We start from the raw sequence: 22,408 nt of genomic DNA, 5'->3' as shown, positions 1-22,408 counted from the left end.
CCATGTCTCTGGGGGTTTACCTCGGTGCATTCCAATTTCCTCTGACATTTCAGGGCCAAGCAGGTTAGATTGACTGTCCACACAAAAATGGCCCCATGTGAATGTGGATGTATGCGTGAAAGAGGACTGTCTGTTCAGGAACAATTCCTGCCTTGCTTGTCACTGCTCCTAATTACAAGCATTTGAGATTATTATGTTGCAATTGTCCTCTTTAGAACCATTAAGAGAATGCAATTTTCAGTGTTTTCAACATTAATGATGTAGGAAGTAACAATTCAGCTACAACAGCAGTTTTAAAGTGTTTTGACACCTTCATCTGCAGTGCTTGTATCAAACTCGGTTGCCCCTGCTGCCCAGTTTGTTCAGGTAGATATGAATATAATTTAAAGGGCAAGCTCAGTTATAAGATACACTCTGGACCCCCTAGAAGTAGTAGCAAAGGAGCAAGGTAAAATTAAACTGCCATTATGAACAATGCTGCACTTGCTCTTTTTGCGTCAGGCCCTTAGGTCCTTAACAGATAAATCTGACAGACCGTAGGTTTATGATAGAAGGTCCGAGGGCAGTGGAACAGTAAGAGAGATGGACACAAAGGTGCAATTTGAAAATGAGGTGCAATTTATTGTGCAATAAATGTTGTGAAATAACTAGATGAACACACAACGAAGATTTGGGGCAGCCACCCATGTACTTTCCCTGGCTGCAACAGGCTTAAGTTTGCATACAATGTGTACAAGTTAGAGTCCAAAACAGAACTGATCAAGTTTGGAGGATGAGGGGTTTTATAGGTGGTTGAAAAGAAGTGACGTCCTCAGGGTTGGGACAGGAAGTGACGTCCTCTGAGTGGGATCGAATACAGGCAGGATTTCTCGTATTTGGTCTGCAAAGAGAGAAGAGAGAAGTTCAGGGCAACCCACCGCCCCCTGGCCTAGCATGGAATTGGAGTTTTCTGGTCCCTTTCCAAGTGCACGTGTGTGACAACATCTAAAAACAGTTCCAGAAAGTGTACTTTCCAAAAAGGTGAAAAAAAAATCAAGTAGCTTTTCAAGCAAAAAAAAAAAAACAAACAATTGTGAAAATTACACCCATCCAAATTTACGTCCTATCTGAACACTTCACTCCCAGCACATTCAGTTTCTATTGAGCTATCTTTTAATTCCTCTTTCAGCCTTATTAAAGCTCAGACATTAGCACAGTAGATAGTCTTAGCAGAATTCTAGCCCATCAGCCACAGCAAAAGCCAGCTCATAGCCATATGCATCCCTGGACGATTAATTCACATTTTTCTTTCCCCCCTATCTACATTCCTGTCAGGCTTTTATAAGTTTCTCCTGCAATTAGCTGACAAGGGAAATGAATTAGCCGTTCACATTCACCTGCTCACCTTTTCAACTGGAAAAAAAATGCAGTTCTTAAAACTTTACCGCACCTCCCTATCTTGTCGCTTCCAAAGTAAGTGCTTCTGGGTGAAATGGAAGAACTGTGGATGATACAACTCCCCAAGAACCTTTCGAGGAGAGGCACCCACAACACTAACCAAAATCCTCCTAAGGGCCGGTCTATTCATCACACTCATTATGGCATCATAGCTGCCATGAGTTCCCAATGTTCTTTTGATGTGTCTTCTGAAAAGGTTATCATAAATTGCAGTACCAGAAAAGATATGGGTGGTGTGTGTGTTCACGTTTTTCTACATGATGTCAGCATTGTTTGCTATCAACATGTGACAGTAAGCCGCGATGCTGCTCCAAAATGATAAATCTGTGTGCTTCAATGTTTGATGAATGGCTTGATGTGGTGAAGCAAATCATCAAACTTAAATGCTGATGTGCAAATGTATTCATGTTGTTTTTATCAATTCATTTCTTGCATAGACAATACAAGCATCACATATTCTCCACTGTAATGACTCGATACATTTGAAGGTCAAATATACCATCTTCTGTGTCACGGTTGCCATCTTTTATTTTTTCTTTTTGCACCTTCAGCATCAGAATGCAAAGAATTTTTATCTTTAACATCTTTCTTTCCTCAACTCACAAAACAGTGAAACCAGACATTTTCTCACTGTCACAATTTCTTGCACTGCCACCTTGTGGGAGTACTCCTGCAAGTTTAGACAGTACACTGCTTGAGTAGCAGCAGTGTTCTCAAGCGTATGTATCATGTAGTGTTAACTATATTCCCCGCCTAAGACGCTTTACCCTGTGGCTACTGACATCGTTCTCCATAACCCTTCATATGTTCCTGAAAGGATGCAGGTACGTGCCATTTCTCGAATCTTTATTTATAACTAGCAAAATACCCGCGCTTCACAGCGGAGAAGTAGTGTGTTAAAGAACTTATGAAAAAGAAAAGGAAACATTTTAAAAATAACATAACATGATTGTCAATGTAATTGTTTTGTCACTGTTATGAGTGTTGCTGTCATCAAGGATTTGATTATCATTATTTCTTTCAATCAGGTTCGTATTTGGAGGATGTGTTGTGTTATATTCCGTGTTTGTCAATCGTTGATAACAGATAACAGGTTTCATTCATCAAAGTGTTCACTACCCAGATCGGTACTCGTGAATCTCAGATGTTTAACATACATTCCTGGTATTAAGTTGTGGATTTGCTTGTGAATATTTAGCGGTAGCATGTCTATGAATTTAACCTTTCCCAGTCCTGCAAAGTCAGTTCACGTGAGCCACTTGGAGTACATGCATCGAAGATTCTCAGCTGTGCTTGTGCTATCTCGTGCGATCTCGCGATGTCTACGGCTTTATTTAATGTTAGCTCAGACCCAGCACTTAAAGGTTTCTCTCGCACTTTTGCTGAGTTTGTGCCAAACACTATTCTATCCCTGATCATCTCATCTTCGTCTGCATAAGTACAGTCCTTCACCAGCAATTTTAACTCCACTACAAAGTGCTGAAAAGTCTTGTTTATACCGTGTGTCCTCTCATTAAACTTGTATGTCGCGAATATCGTACTCGTCTTAGGCATGACAAACGCCAGAGGCAGCATGTCTATGAACCTAATTTAAAGTTAAGCTATACACCCTGCTTTCCTATTCGTTTGCATAAGCACAGTCCTTCACCAGCAATTTTAACTCCGTTACATCAATTGTAGCTCTGTTACAAAGTGATCAAAAGTCTTGTTTATACCCTGCGTCTTCTCATTAAACTTGTATCTCGCGAATATCATATTCATCGTAGGCATGACAAACACCAGCGGCAGCGCATCTTAATTTAAACTTTAGGTTTACAAGGTGCTTTGTTTCTGCAGAAGCTGCACTTGAATATGCTTGTATGCGTCACTCGCTTCATATTCTTTTGCTGCCTTCTCAATTGTGTAATGTGTTTTTTGAACAGGTTTCATTCATCGAAGTGATCACTACCCAAATCGGTACTCGTGAATCAAAGATGTTTAACAGGCATTCCCGGTATTAAGTTGTGGATTTGCCTGCGAATATTTAGTGGCAGCGTGTCTATGAACGTAATTTAAACTTAAGCTTTACACCTTGCTTTCCTATTGATATGTGTACAAAGGCTTGTTCAGCGTCACAGGGTTTCCGCAGTAGCTGCACTTATGAATATGCTATGCACAGTCCTTCACCCGCGAATATTTAGCGGCAGCGTGTCTCCCTGACCATCTCATCTTTGTTTGCATAGGCACAGTCCTTCACCCATGAATATTTACCTTATATGGGCAGGCACTCAATTACGTGGGAGGCGTGATGATGCGGGACGCAACTCCGCCTCACACGGCGACCGAGCTGCAGGCTATGGCCATATATATGGACGTAAGAAGGTTCCAGTTATGACAGTTAAGATTAGAATTTTGAAATGAAACCTGCCTAACTTTTGTAAGTAAGCTGTAAGGAATGAGCCTGCCAAATTTCAGCCTGCCTACATGGGAAGTTGGAGAATTAGTGATGAGTCAGTCAGTCAGTCCGTGAGTGAGTGAGTCAGTCAGTCAGTGAGGGCTTTGCCTTTTATTAGTATAGATACTGCGAACTAACAGAGCAGAGTTTATTTTAGTCAGCAGGACGCCTTCTATATACACTACTACAAAAAGCTGGTGAAGACAAATATACCACACTATTGTAAAGGGAGTTGCTTCTTCACATTTTAACACGTAACACTGAGGGCTTTCAGCTAATGTATTATTCAGGAAAAGTGTGTGAAGAAACACTACTGGAGCTCCTTTATACCAATAGCAATATGTCTGCATAATGCCTCACTGGGACTGCCAAGTGTGAAGTTTTTCTGTTTTTAATTTTCTTGCTTTTTAGTCATTCTGGAGAATCTTCAGATCAAAGTGTGTCTGTATACGTATTTATTTATTTACTAATTTATCTATTTATGCATTTATTTATTGAAAGGGAATCAGTAATAAGCCAAATTTTCCCATGGGGACATATAAAGTTATCTATCTATCTATCTATCTATCTATCTATCTATCTATCTATCTATCTATCTATCTATCTATCTATCTATCTATCTATCTATCTATCTATCTATCTATCTAAGCAACTGTACCAAGACCCTTTGGAATTGGTGGTTTCAGAGTGGTACATAGCAAACCCTGGAGTGGTTCACGTGCGGTATGAATGTGATCCGACATAGGACTGACCTAACTACAGGAAATTCTGTACAATATAGGAAACATTTCCACCTGTAAAAGGGCAATCTCAGAATTAAAATTAAATTGACACAAGCATGAAAGTTTGTATAAAACAACTCACATAAGAACAAGCCAATCAGATCAATCCCAGCACTTGATTCAGCCACAGATCCTGTTTTTCTCTTTTAAAATCCAATTGGATATCAGTTGACCACATAAAAAGGGGTCTATTGACTTGTGATTGGGCGGATCAAACTGTTCATATACAGAGTTGGTATGAAACGAATGCCCTTTGTGACCTGTGATCAAACCCTCCTAATCTTACACCACAAGAGTGATGTGCACTGGTATGGTGTTCTCTCAATTCAATCACTCTTAGGGCATAATGCAGACACTGGAAGTGCATTAACTACAATACTATACAGTATATTTTAATCAAACATTCCCAAGTGAACATTCTTAATAAATATTTATAGGCCTAAAGACAACAGATGTGTGATTTGAGGTAACATTCAAGCTATTGCAGAGCAAATACGTAATATCATATGGTACTTGTAAGATTAAATTCACCCAATACGTCTACTCTCCAAATGAAATCACTGTATGCCCTCGGCAGAACCTGTCACAGAGTCACCATGTGAAATGTGTCCTTTTGTAGCATACAAAGTAAAATATTATTTTCTCGTTCTCTTCTAGCTATCAGATATAAGACATTCTGCCCACACAGCTATGTTTCATAAGCAAAGTACATAATCATCACTTATGTGGTGGTCCATGAGTGCAGCGGTTGTTGACTCTTCATGAAGATTTTTCCCAAGAAAACAGTACTTGGGCCTAATGAAAGAAGTCCATGACACACCCACAAAGCGTTTATTGTGGCTTCTGGTTCACATGAAAGTTTGCTGTGTGAAATGCAAACAAGCTAACTGGAGACTGAAGCAAAGTAAGAAATCATCCCCTGACTCAGCACAAACCAAATGGCTTGTGAGTATGAAAACGCCTTCAGGGTGGTGTTGAAAGGCCCTGAGGACAATCATTCCTTCCTGGTAAATCTCAAAGAGCCAGGATAGACTAAATGTTCTTTCAGAGCCTAAGGTTGAACATTAATGGTTCATTAAAGTGTTTGGTTTGATACTACCTGAGTTAAATAGGGCAGAGCAAGATCACTGAGAAACATTTAGCCCTGACAGTGTGAGAGCACATCTGCACATCAATCGGGGAAAACAAAGACCAACAAGACAGTAAAAGCTGTCATGCATGGATGTAAAACCTCTGGGGGAACCGACTGAATGAGAGAGACACAGAGTGAAATATAAAATGGAACACATGGATGTTAGGACACAGGAGTGTTTCTTCTACAGGTAAAGAAAGAAATTTCAAATCCTCCTAGCTGGCATCCCATTTAGTACTGGGGCCAAGATGGGCTAAGTGAAATTGGACAATAAATCAGTTTGTGAGCACGAACAAATCGGTTCAGTGGAGCTCAACAGGAATAGTGCTAAAGCACTTATGTGTTCTGTGTAATGTCATCATCGCCTTCCATTTCGCTGTCTCTGCCTACTGTTGGATGTGTAAAGAGCCACCTGACTCATGATTCTCAACTCATTTGATTTACAAATGAGTCAGTACCTGAGAATCAATCTAAGGGAGCATAGTGGTGCAGACATCAGTGCTATGGAGGTGCTTCTCATTGGCTAGAACAGGGAGACTGCTCAGAATTTAGGTAAGGATGGGTACAGTCAAATTCAGAGAAATCCTTGAAGAAAACTTGCTTTAGAGTGCATGTGACCTCAGACTGAGAATTTTTAATCTTTCATCATGACAACAGCCAAGACAATACTGAAGTGATAGTCCTTGAGTGGTCCAGCCAAAGCCCAGGCTAAAATCCCATAAAACATTTATGGAGAGACCCGAAGCTGGCACTTTACAGATGCTATCTATCCATTCTAATGGAGCTTCACAGGATTTGCCAGGAAGAATTGGATAAACTGCTAAAATCCAGGTGTGTAAAGCTTGCAGAAACTTGAACTTGCAGAAGACTCACTGCAGTAATTGCTGCCAAAGGGGTATATACAAAGTACCGAATTAAGGGTCTGAATATTTATATAAATGAAAGATTTCAATTTTAGATTTTTAAGAAATTTGCAAACCTTTCTGAAAACATGTTTTTACTTTGTCTTTATGGATTATTGGGTGTTTATTGATTGGAAAAATGGGAAACGTATCCTTTTAAAACTAAATCTGCAACATTGTGCGTATATATTATTACACATGCGTGTCAGTGGAACACAGTTCTGGCTCATCACAGGTATGCAGCACCCTACCAGAGTGAGAGGGGGCACTGTTGCTAACAGTCTCATCCTTGTTTCCACTGCGGCAATGAGAAGACACCCCTTGAGTGCAATTAACCCCACCCCTTCCAGCCAAGGGTCTATAAAAGTCTGATGCCTCCAGACCCAAACTTGGAAAAGGACGGAGCTCCCGTGACTGACCCGCTCCCAAGAGCCACCAACTTTTGGAAGCTTTTTGTCTGCATGCACCTATTTTGACTTAGAATTGTTTGAAATTAAATGGGGCAACCTAGATGACACCCCAACACTTTTCTGGATTCACCCTGCATTTATTCATCCTTCCACTACATATATATATATATATACAGTAATCCCTCCTCGATCGCGGGGGTTGCATTCCAGACCCCCCCGCGATAGGTGAAAGTCCGCGAAGTAGAAACCATATGTTAGTATGGTTATTTTTATATATTTTAAGCCCTTATAAACTCTCCCACACTGTTAATAAATATTCCCCGCAGAGTTATACAGCATAATCCCTTTGTATTCTCTTAGATAATAGGTAAGATTCATTGAAATTATGTATATAAACACACTGTTTATATACAGTAAAACCTAAATATTATTTTAAAGATATTGAGTGTCTCCGATATCACATATGTTACAGCCATTACGATAGACAGGCCACCAGCAATAAATACGTACAATGCAAGAAAAATAGTATACAGTAAATGTACTAAGTACTGTAAGTAGAAAATTAATTATGGTTACTCACCAACAATGACACGATGACTTGTCCGATAACAATGAGTTTAATTTTACTGCACAACAAAGGAGAGCATTACTGCCCTTCTTAAGGAGCCACTTCAGGCGATTGTGTAGCACTGCCGTTGTTCTTCTTCTGGCAGTCTTCAATCCAAATCCCTAAAGCAGATTCCATCCAGACTACTGCCTCATTACATCCACTTACAACTCGTTTTGCACCCTGGTTAAAAGGACACTGCGGCTGTAGATCTTATATTTCTTTCCTACTTTTTAAATAAAAAGAATTGTAGCCTTCAACAAATCCAAAACGTTTACCTTTTCGGCAATCGTTAACATCTTCCGTTTGCGCTTGGGCACGGCCCCTGAAGCAGTAGCAGATCGTTTTGGAGCCATAATGAAGGGCTTGACTATGCACAAAGATAAACAAAAAAAGAGCACAACTCTTTACACAGCGAAACACGTTGATACTGAATGAGCGAGACGAGACTTCCTGGTTAACACTGCATTCAGCACGCAGGAACTTTACTGCGTGCTCTGATTGGTTAGCTTCTCAGTCAGGAGAACTTAACTGCGTGCTATGATTGGTTAGCTTCTCAGTCATCCGCCAATAGCGTCCCTTGTATGAAATCAACTGGGCAAACCAACTAAGGAAGCATGTACAGGAAGTAAAAAGACACATTGTCCGCAGAACCCGCGAAGCAGCGAAAAAATCCGCGTTATATATTTAGTTATGCTTTCATATAAAATCCGCGATAGAGTGAAGCGCGAAAATCGAAGTGCGATATAGCGAGGGATTACTGTATATTCAAGGCATTCATAGTCTGAATCACAATCTGATTGTATGGGTGGTTACCTACCAGGTAACGCTTGTGGTTGGTCAGCAAGCGTTACCTGGTAGGTAACCACCCATACAATCAGATTGTGATTCAGACTACCAATGCCTTGAATGTAATTACCCCGATCTACATACTGTCAAATAAACAAACCACACGTCGTGGCGCAATGTAAAGAGGCTTCGTCTTTAGTGCTGACATCCGAGGTTCGATTCCCGAGAGGGGGTCCACTGAGTGTGTACGCCTGATGAGCCCAGAATTAGAGCTCATAGGGCTTTGCATTATTTGACAGTAAAATTATTTTTTGCAACCATATATATATATATATATATATATATATATATATATATATATATATATATATATATATATATATATATATACCTGTATATATATATATATTGTGAACATTGCCACGGGCACACTAATGTCACCAAACACACGTTTATTTTTCATTTCTTTTTACAGTTCTGTGCTCACCAATCCCCAATACCCCTCAGTCCAGGCCAATCCAATGCCTTTTCTCTCTCTTCTTCTCTTCTTTAGGCCGCCTCCTGCCTTCTCCAGACCTTGTCCAATCTTCCACCCGACTCTTGTCCCTTCTGCAGGGAGGCGGCCCCTTTAAATAAGCACCCGGATGTGCTCCAGGTGTGTTCCCGGCAATCTCCGACCAACACGCCCCAGTGTGGCGGAAGTGCCAGCTGTCTCCTTGAAAGCACTCCAGGTGTCCCCGTTTTCTCTCCCCAGCACTTCCGGGTGTGACGGAAGTGTTGAGGTCTAGGGTCTTCCTGGTATTGGGGTCCCCCTGGTGGTAACCCCGGGTCCCTACAGGGTCGAGCTTCCCAGCTGTTTACCCGAGACCTCCAGGGCGGTCGCCCCCTCAAGGTCTGGAGGAGGCACCAGCCCTCCTCCTGTCTACTCAGGCATCCCGGTTGGGTACCACCTCCATCCGGTTGTGACTATATATATATAAATGTGTATGTATATATTGCATGCTATTTATACTTTTGTTGGTGTTTATATGTGTCTTTTGTTGGTATTATTTTATTGCCACCTGCTCTGAGGGGACATGCAAGTAAACCTTTAATTATACTATATGGACTATGAACTCTGTACAAAAGACAGCAAGCTTGATTCTCTCCTGCACACTTTTACTTCTTGGTGTGGCCACTCTTCCTCCTGTCACAATCACAGCCCTATTCTGCTCCTGCCTCCAAGATGACCATACTTGTGGAGGGATGATCATTTAATCCCGGTGCAGTCTTCAAAGCAGGTGAACATGGAGATGTCCTTCCTAAGACCTGCATTACATTATGAAGCCATGGTGCTGTAGTGCTAGAGCTCCTTATTATGGACCCTGGTGTATCTTTTGGGAACCAATACACGCATACCGCACTAGTGAGGGACAGACAGGCTGTCCTCTCTGTTATGCCTGAGGTGTCACAATATATTGTGCCAGAGCTGTACCCTCTGGTGCCTTTTGCAAATTTACTCACACTAATTGGAGTTGTTTGTAAAACTCTTTTTGTATAGGTAGTGCCCCCTGTTGACCATACATGGCGATGCTACCTAGGATTCCTTCACACAGTCCATCACAGAACATACTCACAAGGGGTCAATTTAGAGATACCAAACAACCTAACATTTACATTGTTGGAAATCCCACATACACAGAACAAATCCATGCAAACTTCATGCAGAAACTGACTAAGTCAAGAATTGAACAGAAGTAACTAGAGCTGTAAAGCAGCACTTTCTAACGATGTACACTAGTATGAGAAATTAAAAAAAATAAAAAAAGATTTCTTATCTTTCTAAGAGGATGTGGTACACAGAATTAGAAAAGGGAACAGAATGGAAGCAGAGCCATGATTTATCTTTTTCGGTCCTGAAGATTTTGCCAGGCCATGATGTGCCCAATATGCTTTGTCTCATATTAGCAAATTGAGCATCAATATTTTCAGCCCAAGATTTTCATTTTAGAATCCCATAACAGGATGTGGGGCTCTCAACCTTAATCCAGGCTAATTTAAACCATGTACCAAGTAGATCAAGCCTTTTTGCAGCCTTCATTATTTTTGGAAAGCCTGAAGATTGCTTTACTTACTTTAAGTGAATTTTTGCTTCTTCTGTGGCTAAATTGATTGCGGTTTGAAAAGGGCAAGTACATGTATTTTTATTTATTTTCCTTCAACAGTGTCCAAAAGTTAAAAGTTCGACAAAAAAGAAATACAATCTACAGAAAATATTGGGTAGCGACTCCAATCAGCTTTTCAAAAATTGCTCCTGCTATGGATAACAAGCACATCACAATCTTCTGCTACAAAGAAAATAAGAGACTTCTTTAAAGGTGTCACCTGTGAAAGGCTGCTGTCTTCTCAGTTCTATTGCAAACACATTTGAACCTGCCTGAAATTCTGCTGCCCTTTTCCCTGAACACTATTATTGAAAAGGCCCTCTATTGCTGTCCAATTTCCTTCCTGCTAATTCTGTAATCTGGGTGCGTAGATGCCTCCCAATCAAGATATTTTTCCACAGACTTCTGGTATTCTGAGATAAATGGAAGTGCACTAGACAGCTCACTAATTCAAAATGCAATCTGCTAGGAATGTTCATTGTAATTTACTTTTTAGATGTCTATCCATGTTGATAAGTCAAGGATTGTACTTTATATGACAAACAAATCAGTGCATGGCGGTGACGGACAGAAGATCTTTAGCATACAGAAGAAGAAACCCTATTGTTATTGCAGTCATTTAAAATGTTCAGTTTTTTCTTCTTTACTATAAGTGCCAGTTAATATTAGTAAAATTTAATTGACTGATGTTTTTTTATTTTAAGAAAAACATTTGACAAAATGTATTAATAATGGGGATAAATGGTGGGCAATAAGTATCTCTTCAAATATCACTTACAGTACTAAATAACAGGTCATCTCCTAGAGGGCATCCAACCTGAGGGACAAAGGTCAACATTCATCTGCTCACTTTATGAACCTATTTACTCTATTAGTGGGTCATTGCCAAGCCATATGGACTATGAACTCTGTACAGAAGACAACAAACTTGATTCTCTCCTGCACACTTTTACTTCTTGGTGTGGCCGCTTTTATGGGGCACAAGGCATAAAACCAACCCGAATGAGAGTCTGTTTTACGCACTTGGGCATATGGTGCCACTAAACAAGGTAACAAATCTCTGGAATATGGTTGGAAACCAAATCACCTGAAATAGACCCTTGTGAAAATAGAAGGAATGGTCAGTCACCACACTTACAGGGGTCTGAGCCCAGGACTCTGGAGCTGTAAGGCAACAGTACTAACTGCAGCACAACCCCACACTGAGCTTCAAAATGTTCTTCTGTAGCCAAATAAAGAGAGTAGAGATGAGCAGAGGGAAAAGTCAAAGTGGTGGCCAAATACAAAAAATTGGGAGTGTGCTCCACCTCGATTTTCTCATATACTGAGATAGAGGAAAAGGTCAAGAGAATCACTTCCAATTGCACAATATTTCTCAAATATCATATCTTTTTGTTTTCCCGTCATAACTAATTGATAATATCAATACACAATCATTTATTTCTATTTATAATCAAGCTTTTTATTAGAATTATATTTTCACACTTAGGGAGGTCGGTGGAAAACGGTGGTGGAATTTTTTCATGATTACATATACATTACCTAGATTATGTGCAAAGTAAATAAGTTATAGTCACTTAAAAACATTGAAAAACTAGTATAATAATACTTAGTATTATATAATATTTGTTGCAATAAATTGCTATATGTCAGCGTTTCTCAACCTTTAAGTATTTGCGACCCGAGTTTTCATAACAGTTTTAATCGTGCTCCCCCCTAACATTTGTTTGAAACGTAGATGCATATTTTATTATACATACTTAACTTTTATCGACATTTATCTAACTCAATATTTATTGTACTAGTATCAGAATGTAGTTTAAGTTAATTTGTTTTGGTTTCAGCAGATGTTTTTTTCATATTTTTGATTCTTGTTTTCTTTTTTTCACATCTTCGCGCCCCCCTTTTTGTTACTTCGTGCTCCTCTAGGGGGCCCCGCCCCACAGGTTGAGAACCACTGCTATAGGTAAATCTGCATTTAGCTACATTTAATTATGATAATGATGGCGGAAATAAAAAAAAAAAATCAGAAAATTAAATGTATTACCAGGAACACGACGGGGACGTAGCAGCCTAATGTTCCGCTTACATCTTTATATTTACATGTCATGTTCAATGTTTACATGTTATTCTTAAACTGATGATGTATAAATTAAAATAATATTAATAATAGTTATTGAAAGACTATGCATTATATTGAATAAATTTTTTAATATCGTATACACATTTATATTTCCATGATACAAAAAATTCAGATGGTTGTTTAAATAAAATACTACTTCTGGTTGAGTAAATTTTCTCAAATTTCATATCTTTTTGCTTTTTATCATTATAAATGCCTATAAAAATTTGAATCATTTATCTGTAATTATAACCATAGTTTACTTGAAAATTTGCAAAAGTATTCAGTTAAAGTACAACATCCAGTTGCATGATTTTTCTTAAATGTCACATTTACTTATTTTTCATCATTTCTAATATCTACACAAAATTTGAATCATATATCTTTATTTATAGCCTTAGTTTACTTGAAAAAATCTGAAATGTGGAAGTGGCCCAAAAGTTGGTAGGATTCCTTATTTTTAATATACTGCTAAAAGAATTAAAGGAACACTTTTTAATCAGAGTATAGCATAAAGTCAATGAAACTTATGGGATATTAATCTGGTCAGTTAAGTAGCAGAGGGGGTTGTTAATCAGTTTCAGCTGCTGTGGTGTTAATGAAATTAACAACAGATGCACTAGAGGGGCAACAATGAGATGACCCCCAAAACAGGAATGGTTTAACAGGTGGAGGCCACTGACATTTTTCCCTCCTCATCTTTTCTGACTGTTTCTTCACTAGTTTTGCATTTGGCTACAGTCAGTGTCACTACTGGTAGCATGAGGCGATACCTGGACCCTACAGAGGTTGCACAGGTAGTCCAACTTCTCCAGGATGGCACATCAATACGTGTCATTGCCAGAAGGTTTGCTGTGTCTCCCTGCACAGTCTCAAGGGCATGGAGGAGATTCTAGGAGACAAGCAGTTACTCTAGGAGAGCTGGAGAGGGCCATAGAAGGTCCATAACCCATCAGCAGGACCAGTATCTGCTCCTTTGGGCAAGGAGGAACAGGATGAGCACTGCCAGAGCCCTACAAAATGACCTCCAGCAGGCCACTGGTGTGAATGTCTCTGACCAAACAACCAGAAAGACTTCATGAGGGAGACCCAAGGGCCCCATGTCCTCTAATGGGCCCTGAGCTCACTGCCCAGCAGCATGCAGCTCGATTGGCATTCGCCATAGAATACCAGAATTGGCAGATGCACCACTGGTGCCCTGTGCTTTTTACAGATGAGAGCAGGTTCACCCTGAGCACGTGACAGAAGTGAAAGGGTCTGGAGAAGCCATGGAGAACATTATGCCGCCTGTAACATCATTCAGCATGAGCAGTTTGGTGGTGGGTTAATGATTGTCTGGGGAGGCATATCCATGGAGGGTCACACAGACCGCTACAGGCTTGACAAAGGCACCTTGGCTGCCATTAGGTATCAGGATGAAATCCTTGGACCCATTGTCAGACCCTATGCTGGTACAGTGGCTCCTGGTGCACGACAATTCCTGGCCTCATGTGGTGAGAGTATGCAGGCAGTTCCTGGAGGATGAAGGAATTGATACCATTGACTGGCCACCACACTTGCCTGACCTAAATCCAATAGAACACCTCTGGGACATTATGTTTTGGTCCATCCAATGCCACCAGGTTGCACTTCAGACTGTCCAGGAGCTCAGTGATGCCCTGGTCCAGATCTGGGAGGAGATCCCCCACAACACCATCTGTCATCTCATTAGAAGCATGCACAGATGTTGTCAGGCATGTATACGAGAACACAGGGGCCATACAAAGTGCTGCGTACAATTCTGAGTTGCTGCAATTAAATTTTGGTAAAATGGACTAGCCTGCCACATAATTTTTTCACTCTGATTTTTGGGGCGTCTTTGAATTCAGGGCTCTGTAGGTTGATCATTTTCATTTCCATCAAACGATGTGGCATCCTTTCGTTCCTAACACATTACCCAGTCTATATCAGTATAGATATCCAGGAGGATTTCTTTTTCCTATTGAGATCTGAAGTGTTTTCAAAGTGTTCCTTTAATTTTTTTGAGCAGTTTATAAAGCAGCTGCACAAAATCACATTGACCTAGATTTTCGAGTTATCTTGTTTACACACTCACAGACAGACAGACATGCAGACAGACATAATTTCAAAAATGGTATTTTCAGACTCAGGAGGGTCTAAAAAGTCAAGATTCATCAATTTTTTCACGATTCCTATACTTTCTCTGTACTATGTATACGAGAAAACAAAAAAGAACAATTTGCTTAGGACATGGCTTTATGAAAATTCTGTTTGATGTTGTTACTGTTGTTACTGTATATTTGATGCAATTTACCCAGAGCAACTTACGACTTCAGGAGAAAGTATAACTGACAAGTCTTCTCACAAAATACTCTGTGTCTGTTTTAGCCAAACTGAGGAGTGCAAAGCAATGGGGAATACTGATAAGATAAAGTCTACATTAAACCATCATATTTTCATAATTAAATTTATAAAATATATTTTTTTCTGAAAAAGTGTTTTTTATGTTTTGTGACATCATGAAACAAACATTTTACATAGTTTTACAAAATGCAGTGATCAAAGGTAATACATTTAGTAAATGAAAACAAATACATAAAATAAATTGTGTTTAATAATAAAGAGACTAAAAAGGATGTAGTTAAAAGAAAAACACTGCAAAGCAAAAGACAAGCAGATGCCACAAGCAAGAGCAAAAACATCTTCACAAATATACAGCAAAGACAGTCACAAAGGATTTCATTAAATAGATAACATAGAAAGATATAAGAGAACTATATGATAGATAGATAGATAGATAGATAGATAGATAGATAGATAGATAGATAGATAGATAGATAGATAGATAGATAGTGTGGCCTGTAGGGGGTGCCACTGAGCCCCCAACCCTCCCAACACACCAACAGCAGCACAAGTCTGGGGTTCATATAATTATTTTGAACAAATAACTTTACAGGTAATTTAGAAACACAGGACATCACAATTCCTTTCTTCCTCTCCTTTTAGTCCTCCAGGCGAGTGTTGTCTTGCTCATCTCCCAAAGCTGATTTGCCTGGATGACGTTAAGCAGTACTTTCATGCCAGACTCAGGAGTACTTCTGGTGTTACAGGACTATAGATTGGAAACAGTTCCGGGTCAGGTGGAAGTTCCTTAAAGTGGGGACAGTTTGTCTCCACAGCCCCCCCTGGCAGCACATATGGAAAACTGAAGGGCTGTGTAATTGGACTCTCCTGTGGGTATTCATGCAAGCACTGTACCCCAAGAAGACTACCGAGGGAGCAAAAAGTCTGTGTGATTGGTCTCCTTTTGTTCTTCTGTTAAGCTGGCCTCCCAGCTGGGTAAGGAACCTTGACCCATTCCGAATGCCAGCCCATACCTGATGTGCATGATAGATAGATAGATAGATAGATAGATAGATAGATAGATAGATAGATAGATAGATAGATACTTTATTAATCCCAGGTCAAAGCTGCATTGTTGCAGTAGTTTAAAAACTAATACTAAAAATAGTATTTAATCAACTTTAAAGAATTAAGGAAATGAGTACGTAAGTGGGCTCATGCTTGTACTGTGGTTCACCAACACATATCATGTGTGTGTGTGTGAAGACCCTCACTGGAATGGCGGTGTTCTTATGACCAGCGCTTCTTGCATATACTCGGCCCATGTGACTGTGAACTGGACAAGTAGATCTTGAAATGATTACAGTATGTATGCATAAATAAATCAATCTGTCCATAATCTATTGAATGTAATGTTAAAATAGAGGAAAAACAAACTTTAGCCATAAATGTATATTCTGAAATGTGTAATATACTCACTTTTGTACAGGGTTTCTATAAAAAGAAGGCAACTATTTAAAAATATATGTCAGTACAAACAAAATGAAACAGAATATATTTTGCATGAGAATGAAAAAGATTTTTTTTCTCCATACTTTTATAAGTCTTTTTGTGAATAGTATTCATATCTTGGTAGACATCAAAGCAATGCAGACATCAAAGCATTTCTCTGATTCTGCCCCTGTCTTATCAATAATAGTAAGAATGAAGAATGCTACAGCTCTGACTATTTCCCCTCCTAGATGGTTCAAGAAACTATTTTTTTTTTCAGCCTACAATAATCTACATAAAACATAAAAAATGGTACAGCATTGGTTTGCTGGCATGTGAACATATGCAGTGCAGAAAAAAATGTAATATTTTTTGCACATTTTCATACAAAAATGTCATTGCTTTGCTTTGTATTCAGTAGGTTGTAATGTCCTGAAATTGATTCATTTTTATGTAATATATTTTTTTTTTATTGTGGCCACTGTTTAATTACCAGGACCTGCGTACCAAAATTTGTTTCTGCATTTGGATGTTGGAATGAAAATAAAAGATTCTTGAATTCTCAATTTTTTTATGGACATAATGTCTTATGTTCATTTTTATTATTAGTAGGGAGGCTCTAAGCATTACATTTTCTAATGATTTATAACTGACCAACCCACTATTGGTAATACACAAGGACTATTAAGGAAAAGCAGCACTAAATATCTGAAAGGTCAGCCCCTTCAGTCCAGATTGAGCACTCACCTGCTTGCATTTAAATTATTGAAGGCCTAATACCACAAATAAAATCAATTTTCAGATTCAAACCAAGGCACATTATAATGAATTCTGTACTCTATGAGACTTGTCTATCGGGATTGGACAGAATGTTTCCCATATACCTCTCCTGCCGCTTGGTCATATTAATTTTCATTTGAAACTGGAATCTTAAGTTGATGTTACCTGTTCAATGATTAAGTAATGTTGTGGACTAACTTCACCATACTTCATCAATCATGTTATTTTATTCTTGTGTTTTTGACTTTGCTTTGCAGACAATGATCTTATTCAAAGAAATGGAGCTTGGCAGCCTTAAACAGTGTTTGCATCCAACTACTGGCAAATACTAGACTGTGATATCCCTGCAATGGAGAAATCTCAATCTGACGCCAGTATATGAGGGCTTGGTGACTTTACTCATTTTCTCCTATCCATAGGTGTCCTTACTTAAGAACACTAGGTGAAATGTCTAGTGTGTCAGGGTCATAGCACAAAGAGGTCATCTTATCAAACAAACGAATCTACTGAACAATTCCAGTCACATTAGGTGTAGCTAGTTCATTCGTTTGTATTTAAACAGCTGGTGTGTGTGTGCTCACCCTTTGCCTTGTTTGTGGAATTGTTCTTGCCTTGTGCCCTATGCTTGCTGCGATTGGCTCCAACTCCCAACAACACTGCTCAGGATTAACATTAGAATTACCAGAGCCTACGAAAAAACTCGTAAATCCGTCCCACCTTAAATCGCTTCTTAAAATCGTTCACAGCTCCACCAGCGTCTTTTGTCATCTAAATGTGCTGATAAAAATCAGGCTGCAAGCAGCCGGCTATTCCATCCCCCCACCAACTTAGAATGTGCACAAACTTCTCTCAGCTCATGCCTTGATAGATTTTCTGGGAGTGAAGTGGAGTTTTAGAGTGGAAACAATAGATCGTTGTTTGGAACACACGCATTTCATGTCTGTTCCGTTTCTACAGTAATCTGTGTAAACACATTGTTAAAACAGAAACGTTTTTTGTATTCTACTAGTAGATGACAAAATGTAGGCATAAACTATATAAATAGAATAAAAGCGCAATTGCTGTGTTAGATTTGTAGCTTTTGTGAAAATATTTGTGTGATACTTCAGGCTTCATACATTATATAGTTTATGCCTACATTTTGTCATCATGAGATTTCGATGCCCCAGTTCCTGCTCTGTGTCCAGAGCATGCACCCCTTCAGTAGCACAAACTGCACAACTTTACCTATATATTGCAAACTTTAAGGAGTGTGTGCCCTTTGGTGTATGGAGCATGTGCTCTTTTACTTTTTTAAACAGCATCCAGCAGGTTACATTGCCCACTCAGTATCATTAGAGTTCATAAACATTCCCCCTTGGTGTCTGGAGTATACACCCCTTAACTTTATACATGGTGTCCCTCAGATGACGGTTCCCTGGGTGGCAACCGCTGTCACCTAATGGACTGACCAGCTCTGGGAGACAGAGTGGATAACTAAAACTAAAACATCTAACATTAACAGAACAGAAAATGGCAAAATCACTAATAAACACAATATTAATGAAAACACATGATAGAAATATAACAAAGTTAAGACAAAAAACAAAATCAGAATTAATAACAAAAAATGCAAAATTATATTCAAAAGACATCAAAAATATTGAATAAACAAAATCCATATTTGAGCAGGAGATAAGACTCTGGCTAGAACATAACATTTGGGTGGCAGCAGTGGCATTTCAGGGCGGCCGAGGAAGGAGATGGCTGCCTTTAAACTTTTCTTGAGACAGCATTGGAGAGTCAAAGTGTTTCACAATACATTAGGCTATCAGAAGCATTGATACTAAAATTAATAATGCCATAAAAATAACACACAAAGTGAAAATCTATTGACTTATTATTTATTCATACAATACAACCGTCAAAGGACAGTATTAAAAGATGTCTCAAATTGCTAAATCGCATAGTACATAAGTAATAATAATATGAAAGTCATAATAATAATGATGGCTAATCCAATACAGTAAGAAGAAAAAGTTCATACAAGTTCATGTTCAACATTTCAATTTTGTCACAAAAAAATCAACCTATGTTCACACTAAAGGGCTATTGGTTTGATACCCCAAGGCAGAAAACAAAATATCTGCCAAGAACATTGCAAGGCCGAAAGGTCTGTTCAAGCAACCTGTAAATAGACCAGTGGCACCAGAGAAAAGGAATGTTTCACATACTGCAAAAAAATATTTTTATTGATAAGAAATAGCATTGAGTATATCATAGAAAAACAGGAAAATGTGATTATGACAACTACCAATTAACATTTGAACAATATGTTAAATAATTGAGGTGACTTTTTTACTTGCAGCTTCATCCATCCTCAGTATGGGCAGTGCAGGGATGTCACTTTTTGTCTCAAGGCAATGTTCTTGTGTGGGTGCATGTTCACAGTGGAAGTTTAAAGGCAAACCAGCATCACACCTTTGTAAGTGAAGGGAGAAATTCAGGAGTCTTTTCTTTTCCTTTATAAAAAAAAACAGTTATGTTTGAGTGTAATAACCTTTTCGATTTGACCATCCATTTTGAATCCCAGTCTTGAAACCAAAAATTAAAAATCGATGGAACAGCTCATTTTCTCAAAACTCAACTTATGATGCAAGTGTCAAAATGTCAATAGGAGTGTTAAAGTAAGTAGCTTTTGGTCATTTTGATAGCACTCAGCCTTTAAGTGGTGTAAAAAAGCAGGGATGAAGTTTATTGGGGACAAATACAGAACAGAGAAAACCAGAAAGAATGTTCGTGCTAAGACATATTATAATAAAAAAAACATATCTTATTTAAAATTAGTCAACCCATAAAGAATGTTTTCTAATGCAATTAAAATCTTTCTTTCATTTAATTCAATTCATTACCTTTCTGAATTTGCATTAACTTTAATTTTATAAACACTCAAGTCACTCCTGCTTTTCAAGACTCTAAGTAAGAGTAAATGGGTGATTGATTTAGTGATTTTTGCTTTAAGGCTGTGAAGTCAATTCATGGCTAAGGAGTTCAACTTAAGAACATAGGAATATGAGAAAGGTTTTGGAGAGAACAGACCATTCAGACCCTCCTAGCTGATTATTCTCGGTTCACCCACCTCTTTCCAAAAACTCCAAAGTATTTCTCTGTGTGGTTTAATTTTGAAGCCACTGATCAATCCATTTAAAGGTTCCCAGTTCAATTCCCATCTCTGGCTCATTGTGTGGCCCTGAGCAAGTCAATTAACTTGTCTGTACTTCACCTATAAGGAATACTGGTCTTGGGATTTTCCTTGAATTCAAGCATCACCCAAATTTAGTCAAAACTCTTCGTGTAACATTTGCCCTTAACCTGCTTGCCTCTATTCTCTTTATGTTCTTGTTGAAGACTCATTTTCAAACAACAGCCTGTATTCATCCTAATCTTCCCTGTTTAATTTAAGCACTTGTAACGCATCTCACTTTTTTATTTGCTTAAACCCCTTCATAGTTTATTCACTATATAATCCCATTTATGAGATTGTATATATACTGTACACATTTCTTTCCTGTTTTACTATCAAGGCTAACATGGTATAAAGAAAATGGAGAGCAAAGCGTGCAATTTATATTGACACATTTAAAAATATGAATCTTCAGATTTGAAAATTTTTTTTCTATTAGCTAGTGATATAAAATAAAATACACTTATGAAACAGAACCATTTAAAAAGAGCTACAAATTCTAGTCAGAGAAGTCATAAAATGTTAACAAAATATTTCATGACACACATCAAAGGACACTATTATACAATTTGTAAAACAACAATATCTTGACCTCTGCACTATAACATCTGCAGGACTCCCCAGGATGTTCATAAGAACAGGCTAAAGTCAAATCAACTGGGTTTCAGTCAGATGTTCACAAATGAGTAGTGATCGTCTGAATGGTGCTGTACACCTGCACATAAATACCAACCAATGCACTTCACCCTACCATGTGTTTGACTCTACCAACGCCCTGCAGCCTGGAAATGGAATTAGTGAGTTTAAAAAATGGCTGAATTCTAATTATGCATATGCTCTTTCTTATGAAACAAATACTGAATATTTACACGTAAAGTGAACATTTGATTGGCAAATACAAATATAAATGCATTACATTTACAAACAGTAATATTCTTTTTAATACATGTGAATCCTTAAATCCATAAATGATAAACTGAACGACATGGAAATTATAGCAGTATGTGGAAAAGAATTATTTCTGCTGATTAACAACGCAAGCCAAAGAAATGCAATGTCTTCTAAGCGACAGGCACTGCTCGAAAACACCCACATATTCCGCTCTCCTGGGTATTTCACAGATTGCATAAACAACTACTCAGCCTACTGTAGTGACCTTGCCTGTGTCCTGTATTGAATATTTAAAATTGCACCATACAGTATACTAGAGATGTAGTAAGTTATTATTTTTGGTATTGTTTGGCAGAAACTATTCAAGAGCTGTGAAAAAAAAATATATACAGTATATATATGTCTGTGTGTGAAATTCATATATGTTATCACTATGATATTTGTTAATAAGCATGTGTCATTATAATCACAAGCTGTGTTGACTATAGATGGAGCAGGAGAAGAAGTACATCCACCATAAAATCATTATTGCCTATTCTCTACTAGAGTGTAATATCATGGGAATGGCACTAAAAAGGAAAGCCAATAATTATTTTTTATGCAAATAATAGAATAAATCAGACACAAATTATTGTAAGTTACTCTAAAAAATGAACTCCGGTGATGGAAATCATAATCTAAATTTAGAATTTGCTCAAGGGCAGGGCCTACAGGATTTAATTATATTAACTACTATAAAAAGTGTCCCGGCCAATACAATACAATCTTCTTCTTCTTTCGGCTGCTCCCGTTAGGGGTCACCACAGCGGATCATCTTTTTCCATATCTTCCTGTCCGCTGCATCTTGCTCCGTTTCACCCATCACCTTCTTGTTGTCTCTCACCACATCCATAAACCTTCTCTTAGGTCTTCCCCTTTCCT

Source organism: Polypterus senegalus, chromosome 13 (assembly GCF_016835505.1).
Source record: "Polypterus senegalus isolate Bchr_013 chromosome 13, ASM1683550v1, whole genome shotgun sequence".
NCBI classification, from domain to species: Eukaryota; Metazoa; Chordata; class Cladistia; order Polypteriformes; family Polypteridae; genus Polypterus; species Polypterus senegalus.
This window is presented reverse-complemented; position numbering follows the sequence as displayed.